We start from the raw sequence: 15,777 nt of genomic DNA, 5'->3' as shown, positions 1-15,777 counted from the left end.
GGTCTTAGAAGGGAATGAATATGCTTTCACAAGTGATGTTCAACAATAGGCTTCCATTTCACAATTGTCTGAAAGATAAAGAGAATATACTGCAAAGTAAGGATGGGGAGACTTCTGATCTTTTAATCTGTGCAATCCACAAGACAAAGTTAAAGAATGTAAGAACCAGTTAACAGAGACAAGAAGGGATAAAATGTCATCACTTTAAGATTTTGAGTGGTTACCTTTACATGATGTAAGGGAACAGGTAATAAAAACAATTAAATATAAGAGTATGCCCTATTCAAAATTTGATTGACAACTGTAAAGAACTGTAAAGATATATTTGTAAGCCATTCCTCTTTAGGGAGATGCAAGCAAGTTCCTTAATCAACTCGAAGTGATTTTTGCCTTGACCATTGCTTAAAGAAAATTGAGACTGAATAGGAAAAAGTCAGTGATTGACTGAAAGGTTCTTACCATCTTCATATGAATCAAACACAATGAAATTTAAAAAAAAATAGATGCAAAAATAGGAAAGTCACAAAGCTTTGGAAAGAGTAGTTCTATCTTTTGAGAAGTGAGCTAGCTATGAAGGAATCCAACTCTTGAGTGGATCTCACCTTTCTGACTTTTACCTTTATCCTTTTATAGAACACAGTGGGTGTGTGATTTTTTTCTCCCCCCTTCCTCCCATGGCTAATGGAATCTTCCAGAAGAAGGCAAGCTCAGAGATTCCAGCTGAAAAACTGCATCAAGAAAATCAGGAATAACCATTGTGAATCTAGCACCTAGAATGAGTAACCTTCTTAGAGATGCCTGACCATAGTGCCATGACTCTGAAAGAGTAGAACCCAATGAACAGATGTCCCTGTGAATACTAATGTCCTAGAAAACACTAGAAGTGGTCTATGGCATTGGGAGTATAGTTTGTCTAGGCTACATGTGTCCTACATGTATATATGTATGTATGTGTGTATGTGTATGTGTGTATATATATGTATGTATATATTTGTCCATTCTTCAAACAAATACTATATATAATTGCAAGAGAATATATCCCAGGTTTATAGCAGAGATGATTCACTGATAAATATATTACTATTACATATCAGCAATTTCAAACCTTTGCTTTGAGCCACTGACAAAATTAGCAAAACTGACTGAGATTATGGGTTACAGTTTTAGCCATATAGAGCCAAAGACTACATAGAATACTCTGAACCTGGGGTAATTGTTTTTACATATATATATATATAGATAGATATATAGATATAGATATATATAGATATATATGTGTGTGTATATGTATATGTATATATGTATATGTGTGTATGTGTGTTTGTGTGCATGTGTCTGTGTGTGATAGAGAGAGAAACAGAGAGAGAGAGAGAGAGAGAGAGAGAGAGATTTATGGGGTGCCACTAGTAAATCCTACTACATGTGATTTTTTAATTTATTTTGCACATTTTTTTCTTGCAGAATCATTTAATGACATATTTCTATATCAAACTAATAGAAGATTCCTTAAAAGATATAATAACACTTGTAATTTAATTGAATGACGCTATTCTCATAGACATTAAGTGCAAAATTAAACATGGAGACACATATTCACCAAAATGTCTTCCTCTATTTAGTAGAAGAGCCTGTGCAGGATTCAAGATGAAAAGAAATTTCCTAGGTGTGGTGAGGTCCTCCAGAGGCTTCAATTTTCAGGTGTTCAAATGTTGAATGCACCAAGGCCTTGAACAAAGCCTTCCAAAAGAAATTTACAATCTTTCAAAATAATTTTTCATGATTATTCTTACAGGGAAGACAAGTCAATGAAAAATGTTGTTTGAACAGTTGACAGCATGCACTTGGATAGATTATCTGTAGAACTTCTCCATCACAGTATTTATTTATTTAGTATAGATGTTAGAGATATATAAAGAGTTGAACACAGACTTGAACTAAGCTATTGCTCTAGAACTTGATGTTGGGCAAGTGACTAACAAGTAATTAATGCCCAAGTTTTTAAGATTTGCTGAGTATATGTAATGCTGAAGATATTGTACTTATAAACTTGTTCCAGTCCTGGTAATTTTTAGAGTCAAGTTGATTTGTTAGAATGGAAAGTGGAACTGAGAGGACAAGAATTTTGAATTTTTGTGGCTTGGAAAATGGACTTTGAAAGTGTTTAGTATTTCTTTCTTACCTCCTGTAATAGCACTTGTATTCATTTTGAGTAAATATCTTTATAAATTGCTGGAATGTCATTTGATTAATTCTAACTACTTGAAGAAAATTCAGAGAAAAGAAAACAAAGGCTCTTTGTGGATATTGGGGGCAGGGGTGGAATCTGAATGTAACAATGGGAAACATTAAACATATACTATGTCCCATTTTTGTGATTGTGAAAATGAAAATTCAGGGAAATGAGAAGTTATGTTACTGCTGATTAATGGCAAGTCTGGGGTTGAATCCAGGTATTCAGACTTCAATTTTTATACATGTACCATACCAGAACATCTAATTGCTTTGGGTTTATATTTCACGTATCTGACAAATTCACCAGATCATAGCATATAAATCACTTAGTATTAAAATGTTAAGAATGCTAGGCATGGAATTAGAAAGATCTGAGTTTGAATTTTACCTTAGACACTTAAAAACTATATGACCATGGACAAGTTATTTAACCTCTCTGGATCTCATTTTCCACTTCCACAAAGATAATATACTTCCACTCAGGTCTTAAAGGTCTTATACAAATATACAAAGGTCTTAAAGATAGTCTGGATATGGAAGGTAAAAATCTAGTGGGCATGGGGTAACTTCAGAGATTGAAGAGATTAATAAATCACCGGTATGCTGATCCTGGTTTGTTCAAAATGCAGCTCAATCAACTTTATTCTCCACCTGGAAATAGAGGGAGATGATCAATGTTTTGGTTTAAAAAAGCAACTTTAAAAAGAAAAAAAATGATTACATATTTAATCCAGGTTTTAAAGGTAACCTGAAAACATCATCAAAAAAGTCCATACGGTATAGTGGACAAAATGATTGTATGGGATTTAGATTGTACTAGATGATCTCTGAGGTTCCTTTCAAAGCTATTTCTATGACTCTGGGATTGTGCTCTAGACTTTAATCTCAGTTTTGGCACATTGTCATATGAATTTTCTTGAGCAATCCACTTTTCTCTTAAGTGTTTTATTCGACAAGATCACAGAAGTACTCTTCTTGCTGTAAGATTACATGATATTAATACTGTCAGATGACCTTTGACATATGATATCAATCCAGTTTGTGGAGATATTAGTCTAAATTCAGAATGGGAAACTTAAGGAAGGCAATAAAAAGTCAAGACTAGCAAGTTAAAGCATAGAAAAGTAAAGAGATGGGTAAAAAAGGACAACACATTATTTGATCTTATTCTATGAAATGTAAGAAGGACTGAATTCTCTACCAATTTACCATCTCTGGAAATTAGCAGTGGCACTCTACCATTTGTCTCCTTAAAATAATATAGTATGTTTTATATTTGAATTGTACTATTAACTTCAAGAAATACAATATTTTATTCATAAAAGCAACTCTATAGGGTATATGGGATGAGTTTAATTGGTCCCATTTTATAGATGCAGAAACTAAGGACCACATAAGGTATAATTCCCCAACATCATATAGGTCAGGGCTCTTACCCTCTAACTTGAATGTTTTTCTTTCATTCCTATTTTCTCTCACTCTATATCTTTTCTTCCTTCTTTCTATTCACCCCAGTCTGTTGGTTATTACCCAGAAGAGACACTCAGGGTTATCCAGTTTTCTGATCCCTGTTTTAGAGAAGGGAGCTGGAGTTCTGTTCTTCAACCATCCCTGCAATTTTCTCTTTTCCTCCCTTCATATTACTGGCCCCTCAGGCATCTTACCAGGACTGTTTCTCCCTCTGCAGTGCAAACCAAAGCTTCAGGGCCCTATCAACAGAAAACTGAGTGGCAGGAGGCTGCATGAAAGTAATTTCTTTCCTCCTAATATGATTCCTTAAGTATCCTTCAGCTACCACTTGGGTACAACTAAAGCCTTTACAAGCTGATGCAAATGAAAACAGTTGGGCTTCAGTTAGCTGTGTAAACATCTCCCAGAACACACAAGAAGCCCCATGCACCTAATAGAAGTCAAAGAGCTGCCAAAAACAACATCTGATGAATTTTTACAACCCAGACTGTGAAAATGTGTGAGGTTTCCATAAGACTTGCCCTACAGAAGTAGAAATTCCCTGGCAGAGAGAGAGGATAGAAAGAACTGGTCAAGGTAGGGCCTTGGTAAAAACAGAGGTCATTTTCTGGGTTTGTTCCATTGCAAATTTTCAAAGCCTTGGAAATATAAAAGATAAAGTCAAAGAAGAGTTTGTGAGAGACAGTAAAAGAGCAGACATTCCCTCTCATGCTCATTTTAAGACATTCATGAAGAAAAATAGGAAGCTAATTTTCTCTTCCCTTTATTCCAGTTAGACATTTTTCCTATTCCCAGATTTCCTTACAGACCACATATAAAGCCCAAAAGCATTTTCACATTTAGAATTCCATAGAGAAAAAAAAATCATATCTAGAATAATTACCTGAATTGAGGTTTTTAAAATAACTTTGAAATCATACAGTTTAACCAACTCCTTTCGTTAAAGAGGAAAATGAGATACAGAGAGAAGGAAAATAAAAACAGGAAAAATAAGAAGGCTAGGACTAGAATACCCCCTAAGTCACATAGTAAGTTAGGATCCTCGGAGATTTCATTCTCATCTACATTGATACCTTGAATATCATTACCCTTCAACCTGCAGGAGAGAAATTTCAGAATATTTGGAATTTTATACATGGAATTCCATTCTTTCACTGGATTGGTGATATAATTGGAGTTGTACAGGGGGGAAATCACATTTAAGCATTCCAGGTACATGAGGTGTGTGAAGAACCAAAAAACAAACAAACACCAGTAAATTGTAGGAAGTAATGATTTTTCCAAGAGAAGCAAGAAGGTATATAGGAACTGAATTTTAAAAAAATGTCTGATATTATCAGGTTCACATTTAAAAATATTTGAAATTTAAAGAATGATGGAGAAGATAATGGAACAGTTAGAAGATAACACTATTTTCCTGTTTTCCCAGTTATTTTATAAAGAATGATGCCTCCAGCCATTCCACTCTGGTTTCTCCCACTTAAAAGATGATTGATTCTCCTATAAGATTTGGTCAGTGGAACTCTGGATTTTAATGTTTCACCTCTTTCCAAAACCAAGACTCCCCATCACTTAATGCATTTTTCTAAACTATATCACCATGTGGGTAAGGTATATTCTTCTTTCTAGGTCCCATTAAGTGTGCTTTTTTCACTCATTAAAATATAAGCTTCTTGAGGGCAGAGACTCTCTTGCTTTTGTCTTCTTATTTCTAGTGGCTAGTAATTAGTTAATAATAATAATAATAATAATAATAATAATAATAATAATAATAATAATAATATTTATAATGTTTGTAAAACTTTTTAAAAGTTTGATCTCATTCAATATTCTTAACATCCCTTGAAGGTAAATGCTATTAATATTGTCCCCATTCTTTGATCGAGAAAATGAAGCAGAGATTAAGCAAATTGTCCAGGGTCACAAAGTTAGTGTCTGAGATCAGACTTGAATGCATCTTCCTGTCTTCAGTCAGGTATATAGCAGGTGCTTAAGAAATGCCTGTTTATATTCCATGTACTCCCTTCATTTAGCAGAAGAAGCAACTGAGGCCCAGGGAATTTAAGTTATTCGATAGGTCATATGAGAATCAAGTGTCAGAGTCAGGATTTAAGAGTCAATCCCCTTGAGCCTAATATAAAGTATTTTCCTGTATACTGTAATTCCTCTAGTTCCTATAAGGAAAAAATGAAGCTCCAATATTTAAAAAAAAGGAATATTTGGATAAATTAGTCAATTAAATTGAGTTCATAACATGTATGTTGTTCAGTCATGTCTGACTTTTTGTGATCCTGATTGGAGTTTTCTTGGCACCACTACTGGGATAGTTTACCATTTACTTCATCCTCTCATTTTTCAAATGAGAAAACTCATTAACACAGTTAAGTGACTTGCTCAGAGTCACACAGGTAGTATGTCTAATGCCAGATTTGCTCTCAAGATAAGTATCCCTGACTCCAAGCCTTTTACACAATTCATTGAGTAACCTAGCTGCCTTCTCTATAAGTATATAAAGAATTGTGTTGGGGATAGTAAAAAACAAAACCTAGCATGTTTTCAGAAATTGAGGTTTAGAGATGGAAGTGACCTTAAATGTCATCCATTTCCTCCCTTTCACTTTTTAAAAGAAGACACTGAGTTGTAAGAAGTTAAAAAAGGAATGACTCAAGGTCTAGCCGTTGCTAAGTGCTAATACTGAGCAGAGATTTGAAATTTGGTCCTCTCAGGTCAAAACCTGCATATTTCTCATTGAACTATGCTTCCTTGTCCTTGGTCTTTAATAAACCAAGATCTCGTTGAACAGGCAATGTATATGCATAAAAAAAAAACATTTTTGCAAGGTAGAGCCTTGAGGTTTACAAATGTTTCCTTCACAAAAATATGTGAGCAGAGACAAAAGGACTCAAACCTACAATATTTGAATGACTACACTTGCTCTACAAGGTTAAAATATTATTTATTATTCATTCAATAAACATTTATTTCTAAGCTCCAAGAATAGAAACATAGTTTAATACAAGTTTGAAGTGAGAGGAACAAATAAAACAACAGACTAAAAAATTTCTTCAAACATCACAACCTCTAAAGGTGATTTCTATACAATGAGGCAAACTGACACAATAGAGTTGCAGAGGCTCCAATTTTTATAAAGAGCAAGGTAAAGCCAAGACCTATACAATTTTAAAGGAAAATTACCATGACATGCTACATATAGCTCTAGGCCTAGGTAGAAATAAATGGAAAATATTCTCAAAAAATATTATACTTTTATTTTATAGCAGAAAAAAGAAAACAATTATGTTTGAAAGTATATTGGCAATATTCACTCTGTGATAATATCAAGAATGATTGAATCTGGATAGGTGGAACTTCTCTAAGCAAGACCAAAATGAATAAGGAATGCAATGTCATCAGCTGGAGGGGACAAAGTATGTCCTGTCCCTGTGAGTGAATCACTCTGTGATTTTTCTGTTGGTAACTCAGTCTCTCTGAATATTGTACTTTTTTACAAAGTAAAAGAAAACTTTTCACTGTTGTGTCTAAAAAAATGTACTAGTGGCATGAACTGTCACTAGAATAAATGTACTCAATAAACTCCAGTTACTATGGCCTCTCTTTTATTTTTTCCCCCAGTTTTGCTTTCTAGATGTAGGCTAAAATGAGAAATGAAAAAAAGAAAAGAAAAGAAAAAAGCCCAGACTCTTAATGTTTAAAGAATCAAGAGATCTGAGTTCTAGTTGTTTTAACCATTTGTTTGATCTAGTACAAGTCATTTGACCACTCTAGATCTGTTTCCTCACCTACAAAAGAATACTCATGAAGCAACAATATAAAATCTCCAATAAAGCTCTACTGTTTTATCATTTAAAAGTTTTTCTTTGCTGAAGGAATGTAAATCATCCCCCTGGGTTACATTCTCAAACTTGAGCGGATCTATTTAACCAGCACCACTAACAGAGTTGTTGAATCTGAGTCTTGGGTTTGTCTTTTGGGAAAGGAAAGGATGTTAGTTATGATATCCTCTACCTTAAAAGTAGTTTTAAGATAATTGTCAAACATCTTTCAGTGTGATGGGTTAAATATCATGGTGATTTTTGTGTTGGGAATAGATATGTTTTAAAGTCAATTCCCTTAGTTCTTTTGTACTTTTGAAATCCTAATACTGGAGAAGATAAAAAGAAAAGACAGTATAGATAATATTTCTACAGTCTAATGCTCCAGGGGCCTTTGCTTCAGCGATTTTTATTTTTGTTTTGAATTTTTCTTTTTTTTTAGAAGGGGAAAAAATCCTAATACTTCAATGTATTATTCTTCAAAACCTTCTAGTTTCAAAAATATATGATCTACACCCCTTAGAACTACCTGAAAAAATCAGTTGCTTTCTTTATTTAAAGAATATTCACCACTAATATCAAAACATGTTTTCCAAATTCAAGATATTCAAATTAAAAATCAATTGACCTGGTCATAAGTAGAATCAGAGAGATTCCTATTCCCAGTTCACATGTATGTGTTGACTAAAATAAGAAAAGTCCTATGGGTAAGAGTTCATGTATTCATAAATATCCAAATGTTTTCTATATTCTCACTAGGTTATTAATTGGTTGTACTAGAAAGAACTTTTCTCTTCTTGGCCTTGATAATGGATGGATTGCCTAATTCATTCATACTGATGTATTATGGGATAAAAAAAATGCTCTAAATACAAAGGCTTATGATCCTAGCACCAGGATTATTACATTAAACAAAAGCAACTATTTTTATTGAATTTTACTCTCTTGTATGACTTTTCTTAATTCTTATTATTCATAGAAAAGGTGGACCACCTATTTTAATCTCTTCTTTTCTATGTATTTTTGTCCAACAAATTTTTCTTTACTATATTGTTAATTCAGCCTTCTTGGTTGTTATTGATGTGATCATGAAGAAATATTCTGTACATCAATTAATTTTTTAAAATAAAATCTTCATACTATGTGATGAAAACACATTTCAAAATATTTTCCCAGGTTTTTACTGTCTCAATACTTTTCACAGAGAGTGAGACAGACAATAGAGATATAGAGAGACACACACACAGGAAGGCATTTCAGATTTATATAGTTTGAGTGTCATATCCTTTATAACAGAAATCTCCTGAAATAACTCAGTGATGATAAAAACATGACAACCAAATTTAATGGCATTCATTCAATGAAAGACAATATATTCCGAATATATTGAAAGACAATTACATAGACCTTAAAGAACAGCTAAAGGCATCTTACTAAGGTTCTTGTTTTCAGGAAACAAGCTGCAGAGAAATAAATAAACACATTATGTTTCTTGGGGTATAAGGGAAACTATGATCAAAATAATATGATTGGTTGGCTAATTATTCTATTCCTTGATGCCGATGGTGAAGAAATGAGACAGAACCCAAACAACAGTATCTTTATTGCTGATTGAATGACTTTGGAGTCATACATACCATATACTCTGACAGAATGAAGAGGAGTCTCAAAAGAGAACTTAGACCAGTAGGAATTGAACATCATCACATATCAAGATGAAAACTTCATTTATCAAGTCACTTTTTATTAGCACTCTATGTATAAATGATCACTTGAAACATAACAGTAGATATTTGACAAGGAGATCAAATATGTACCAATTCTTACTTTTTTTTTTGAGTGATTTATTATAGAAGGATCTGAACATTTTCCCCCTTAGTTTTACATTATTGTGCATTATTCTTTATATGGGGCAGTTCAGTAGCTCAGTAGATACAACACTGTTTTTAATCTGGAAGACTCATTTTCCTCTGACACTTAATAGTTCTATGACCATGAGCAAATCACTTAGCCCTCTTTGCCTCAATTCCTCATCTATAAAAATAAACTGGAAAAGAAAATGGCAAACTTGGCCAAGAAAACCCCAAATGGAATCATAAAAAATAAACAAAACTGAACTACTGAATAACAAAAACAATTTCTGCACATACTTTTGTTTCATTGACTAGACCAAATGTCTAATAATGTCAGGGATCATAATTTCTGCAACTTTATGTTCTCAGAATTTAACATGGTGGTCCTCACACTATAATAAGTTCTCTGTAAATTACTATCATCATCTGTAGAATGTTTGGTTTGTATAAAGTGGTCTCTTAGGTTCCTTTTAGTTCTTTCTGTGATTTTATATTATAGTGAATAAACATCTAATTTTGTATATTTAATGAGGAATTACTATATTATGATAATAGAGAGATTAAGATATGGACTTTTGTCTCCAAGAGAACACAACTTTATAAAGAAGATAAGATAGAAATGAAAAGTTGCATGACAATGATAGAATGGATTTGTGGGGTCATCATAATAGGCAATCTCTCCTATTTTTTTACTCAGGTAGCATCTATTTTATTTGTAGTGTAGGTAAGGTATTGTGATATGTACTAAGGATTTAAAGATGAATAAGAATAAATCAAAGCCTTAGAAAATCTTACATTATCCTGGAGGAAAATGCCATGTAAAAAGGTACCAATGGAAAACATACATTTATAAGTATCTATCTATATGTATATATACACATATATATAAAGAGAGAGAGAGAGGTGAAAGACAAATTATGTATGTACACATATATAATTTGTTTAGCTGGACAAAATATTATGGAAAAATGAACAATATACTTTGAGTATGGAAAACATATCTCACCAGATTCGGAAGAGTTTTTACCACAGAGAATTTATATTTTTCTCACAACTCTAAAGGGGGCCACTAAAGCTTTTTTAGTAGGAAAAATGTTGTAGCCAAACTTATGCTTTAGGATTATTTGGTAGTTATATGAATGATAGATTATAGACAAAAAGATCAGATCCAAGAAGAATAATTATGAGATTATGAGGTTAATATAGTAATTTAGGATAGTGATGATGAGAGCCTTATGCAACATGGTGATTATGTGAAAAGAGAGAAGGGATAATATTAGGAATAATGATGAAGAGATTATCATCTCCTCTACAGAATCAACTTCTCTGTATACACCTCTGATCATACTTTAGAGAGAGTAGTTTCAGTGGAAAGATGAGGTTAGAAGTTAGAATGCAAAGAATTAAGAAGAGAATGAGTAGAAAGATAGTGGAAGTTCTTCTTATAGATGACCTCATCAGGGAATTAATAATTAGCAGGGATGGGCTGATTAAGTGCATCTGTTTTTTTTTTCAACTTGAGGATTGGGGTGATGTGGTTTTGCTTCTAGACAGTTGGTAAGCAGATGATAGAAAAAGATTAAATATAAATTATAGAGGAAGCAATTCACTGATTAAGAAATGATAGAACAGTATCACTCATGTATATAGGAAGGTTTGTCTTATCAATTCAAAGAACTACCAGTCCAAGTAAGTTTGGAAATGGAGGAGATGGTTGCAGAAGGCATGTTAGTGATATAAGATAAAGAGAAAGAAAAAGTTGCCAATGATCCAAAAGTTACCAATGATTTCTTAACTGCCAATGTGAATGTCTTTTTCTTAATTCCATCCTTTCTGATGTCTCAGAAGACTTTGACACCATTGTCACTGTATTCTCCTTGATGTTCTTTTCTTTCAGTTTTCTGTGACATTACTCAATGCTGGTTTTCCTTCTACCTATTTGACCACTTTTTCTTCATCTCCTTTGCTGGATATTTATCTAGATTTCTTTCCCTAATTTTTGTAGTAATTAGGACATGAAGAAACAACTTAAACAGAACACACGCAAGGCGCGCACACACACACACACACACACACACACACACACAAAGAGCTAGAAGGCACACTGGATAGAAAACAAGGTCTGGAGTCAGAAAGATCTGAATTCAAATCCAGTCCCAGAGAATAGCTATGTAACCCTATCAAGTTATTTAATCCTTTTTGTGTTTCCTTATCTGTAAAATGAGGGATTGGAGGAAATGGAATGCTTCAGTATCTTTGCCAAGAATATTCCCAGTGGGAAAGTCAGACACAACTGAAAGTGACTGAACAACAACTCTTGTGGTGTGTGTGTGTGTGTGTGTGTGGTTTATTTACATTTATGGGCTATATCTTCTTTGAACTATAAAAACACAAGGAGAATAGAGTACTTCCAACTCTGAATTCCCTCATCCTTTGAACCCCAAAGACAAAGCCTCCTGATTACTTTTCAGGTCTGATCATAGTCTGCAATATATAAGAATTTGATGCTAACAGGACATTGCTAATCATTTGTCTAATCTTATTTATGGTTTGAAAAGATCAAAAAAGAAAGAGAAAACTATAGTTCTTCCCCAAAGGAAAGCCAAAAGGGAAATGTTATTCTGTTAACTTTCAAAAGGCAAACTGTCAGAAAATCAAAATCGAAATGTTGCCTCTCTGTCCAGCTATAAATTCAAAGTGCCTATTGTATTTTTATTCCTTTTACTTTTCTCATTTTTAAAAAAGTGATTTTCTCTTCACCCTTGCATTGGTAATAATGGTAGTGGTTAGCATTCATGTAGTTCTTAAAGGTTTGCAAAGAATTCAACATGTACTATTTGACACAACCCTGTGAGGTAGAAGCTATTATTATCTCCATTCAGCAGAAAGGGAAACTAAAGCTTAGAGAGATTAAGAGACTTTTCCAGGGCTATACAGAGAGTATGTGTCTGTGAAAGAACTTGAATTCAAGTCTTCCTGAGACTAATTCCTATAGTCTACCCACTATATGGATATACCTAATGAACTTTGTCTTCAGTGTAATTCTTTAAAGCAGTGCAATGTCATGAAAACTCCCAGAACTTAAAGAACTAGGAATCTGGGATGAAGATTTATCTCTGCTACTTACTAGATTTGTGGCCTTAGGCAAAGCAATTTAAATCTCAGATGAGTTGCAAGATGGTGATCATAATATCACTTGCATATGTCACAAAAAAGTTATGAAAACAGTCATTTTTTAAATTGCTGGTAACAACTAAACTAACATAGGTACTTTCTAGGAAGCCAAGCATCCAAGGCTGGATTCAAGAATAATTAAATGAAGCTTTGATTTTGACTTTTATTTTTTCTCATTTAGTAAGCTCTTTCTCATGGTAAGCATATTAGCTGGTAATAAGTGTGTATATAGTAATATATATATATATATATATATATATATAATGATAAGTAGATATTAATTAGAATATATGCACATTTGTGTATATATATGTATACATGCATATATGTACACAAATATATAGATAAAATAGTGTTGAAAGTACAATTTATTTAATAGGAAAAGGGAGGTCAATAGGAAGATAATTATAATAAAAAGCAAACCATTCCTTGATGATTTGCAAAGTCAACCATCTCCCAAATTCCTAGGCAGTAGGTAATGTGCCTGGAATTTTTCCCATCCTTAATTGTCCATTCTGAAAGAACAGGAAATAATAAATCAATAGTTTATTCCTTTGGACTACAATGAAAAATAGTTTCACTCCCTTATCTGATTGGGGTACTGGAAATGGACTGGCAGAACATGACTTCAAATCCTGTTCCTTAGTTTCATGATCTGTAAAATAGAGAAGTCAATTTAAATGGACTCTAGGGGTCTCCTCTAATCTCTTTATTAATGATTACATGATCAACATTGCTACCTATACAAAAATATTGACTGTTCAGGAATATGGAACCATTACTTCTAGTATAGAAGGGTATTGTCTTAGGTAAGACATGAAAAAAATGAAAACAAACCCTGGCCCTGACAAAAGATACAAAATCTCATTGATCTATAACAATGCTACTCAGGAATACCCAGATTTTGATGTTGGAAGGAGGAAAAATTAGATGCAACACATTCATGGAAGAAATCCCTAAGCTCAGCAAGAATTTCCACTCCCCACCCCTTACTTCCTCCTTCTGCTTTTTGGTTTCCTCAGAACTCCTTTTTAAAAAAATCACTTACTTCAAAAGATATCTTCAAAGTACAAATGCACAAATCCTTCTTTGTAACAGTTCTGAATATTTTTCCCATTCTCATTAGCTCCAATACATTGTGTGAATATAAAAGCCTTCAGGAGAAAGGCTATTATAAGTATCAACTATTATAATTAATTATCAGCAAGAGTTTGAATTTCAATCAGTGTCATAAAATTATCTCATTCTTGCATTTTTCCATATACTAAAATTATGTTTACTTTATCTATAATTATTTTAGGAGTGGTAGAGGCAAAATGGAATGTTAGATTCACCGTAAGGAAGACTAATCTTCAAAACATAGGTCTAATAGTTACCAGTTCTATCGCCATGCTCAAGTGTTGACCAAAAACAATATTGTAAATCCATAAAACCATTACATTGCAACTAGATTTATTACATGAGAAATGAACAAACCTGCTTAAACATAAGCAGGTGCAAAGAGTTCATAATTCAAACAAAAATTTACAATATTTATGAAATTGTGACAGAAGAAGAAAAATAGAAATCACTGCCTAAATGAGAGTGGCAGGAGATGAGAAATCATGAATTCACATTCATTGTCTATGAGAATTGCTAGATTATGAAGATAGAAAGGATCCCAGCTACACAAACAGGTTTCCAGTCTAGTGCAGACTGTCTGGAACCTATCTTGACACCCAAGGACACAGAGGAAGTCCAGCTAGAGGTACAAACAAAAAATTCAATAGAAGGGGCAGACTTCATTCCTGGTACATTCAGGGTCTCTTGAATACTCTATATCCAGTGTTTCTGCAAAATATGGCATCTCAAAAGAACAAATTAAGGGGACCCCTTCATGAAAGTCATTTCATCTTTCTGAGACTCATTTATTCAATTGTAAAATGAAGGGGATACTTGTATTACCTACCTCAAAGCATTGATAGAAGACAAATGATAGTTGCTTGCAACTATATATATATATATATATATATATATATATATACACATACATGGGTGTAAATGTGCCTATATGAGAGAGAGAGAGAGAGAGAGAGAGAGAGAGAGAGAGAGAGAGTCAACTATCTTTATTAATATTATCCTCTGGCTAAGGTCCATAATCAATGAACTTTTAACCTTATTTTACTTATAGGAGAGACAGCAGACACCCACATACCTTTTTCTCACATTGGAACTAAAATCAAATCAGTACTATCATTGCATAGGAATTAATGGATTTTCCTTAATATGATGAGCAGTATCTATCTAAAACAATCAACAAGCATATCTATAAAGGGGTCAAGCTAGAAGTATTCTCAATAAGATTAAGGGTGAAACAAGGATGCCCATTATCACCATTATTTTATTCAATAATGTACTAAAAATGTTAGTCATATCAATAAGAGAAGAAAAAGAGATTAAAATAATTAGAATAGACAATGACAATAAAAGCTATCATTCTTTTTTGCAGGTGATATGATGAATCCAAGAGAATTCTAGAGAATCAACAAAAAAACTATTAGAAGCAATTAAGAATTTTAATAAAGTTACAGGATAAAAAATAAACCCAAATTAATCAGTATTTCTTTATATTACCAAGTCCCAACAGCAAAAAACAGAAAGAGAAATCTATTCAAAGTAACTGTAGAGAATATAAAATATTTTGAAGTCCACCAACCAAGACAAACCAGAAATTATATGAGTACACTTGCAAATTACTTTTCATAAGAATCAATTCAAAACTAAAAAACTAAAAAAATATCAATTACTCGTGGGTAGACCAATGGTAGACCAATAAAAGAATTCTTTTTCTATCTAATCTATTTATTTAATTCCATCCCAATCAGACTTCCAAAATTTGCTTTATAGAACTAGCAAAAATAATAATAAAATTCATCTGGAAGAGAAAAAATGATCAAGAATGTCAAGAGAATTAATGAAAAAAAATGCAAAGGAAGGTGACTGAGCCATAGCAGATCTAAAACTATATTATAAAGTGGCAAAACTATTTGGTACTGGCTAAGAAATAGAATAATATATCAGCACACTAGGATAGGTTCACAAGACACGGTATTAAATAACTATAATAATCTGATTCCACCCTCTGGGAAAATAACTCACTATTTGACAAAAAGAAACTACTGTGAAAACTGGATAATATGACAGAAACTGGCATAGACCAACATCCCACCCCTAAA

The 15,777-nt window shown here is 32.9% G+C and overlaps 1 pseudogene; it reads right to left on the bottom strand.

Annotated features, from left to right (window-relative positions):
- The window catches only part of LOC141505710 (thiamine pyrophosphokinase 1 pseudogene), a 72,099-nt pseudogene extending 58,146 nt beyond the window's left edge, over positions 1 to 13,953 (bottom strand).
- Between the last annotated feature and the right edge of the window lie 1,824 nt (positions 13,954 to 15,777).

The sequence above is a fragment of the Macrotis lagotis genome, chromosome 1, assembly GCF_037893015.1.
Source record: "Macrotis lagotis isolate mMagLag1 chromosome 1, bilby.v1.9.chrom.fasta, whole genome shotgun sequence".
In the NCBI taxonomy this organism is placed as follows: Eukaryota; Metazoa; Chordata; class Mammalia; order Peramelemorphia; family Peramelidae; genus Macrotis; species Macrotis lagotis.
The sequence above is the reverse complement of the archived record's forward strand: the minus strand, read 5'-3'. Positions and strand labels throughout refer to the sequence as shown.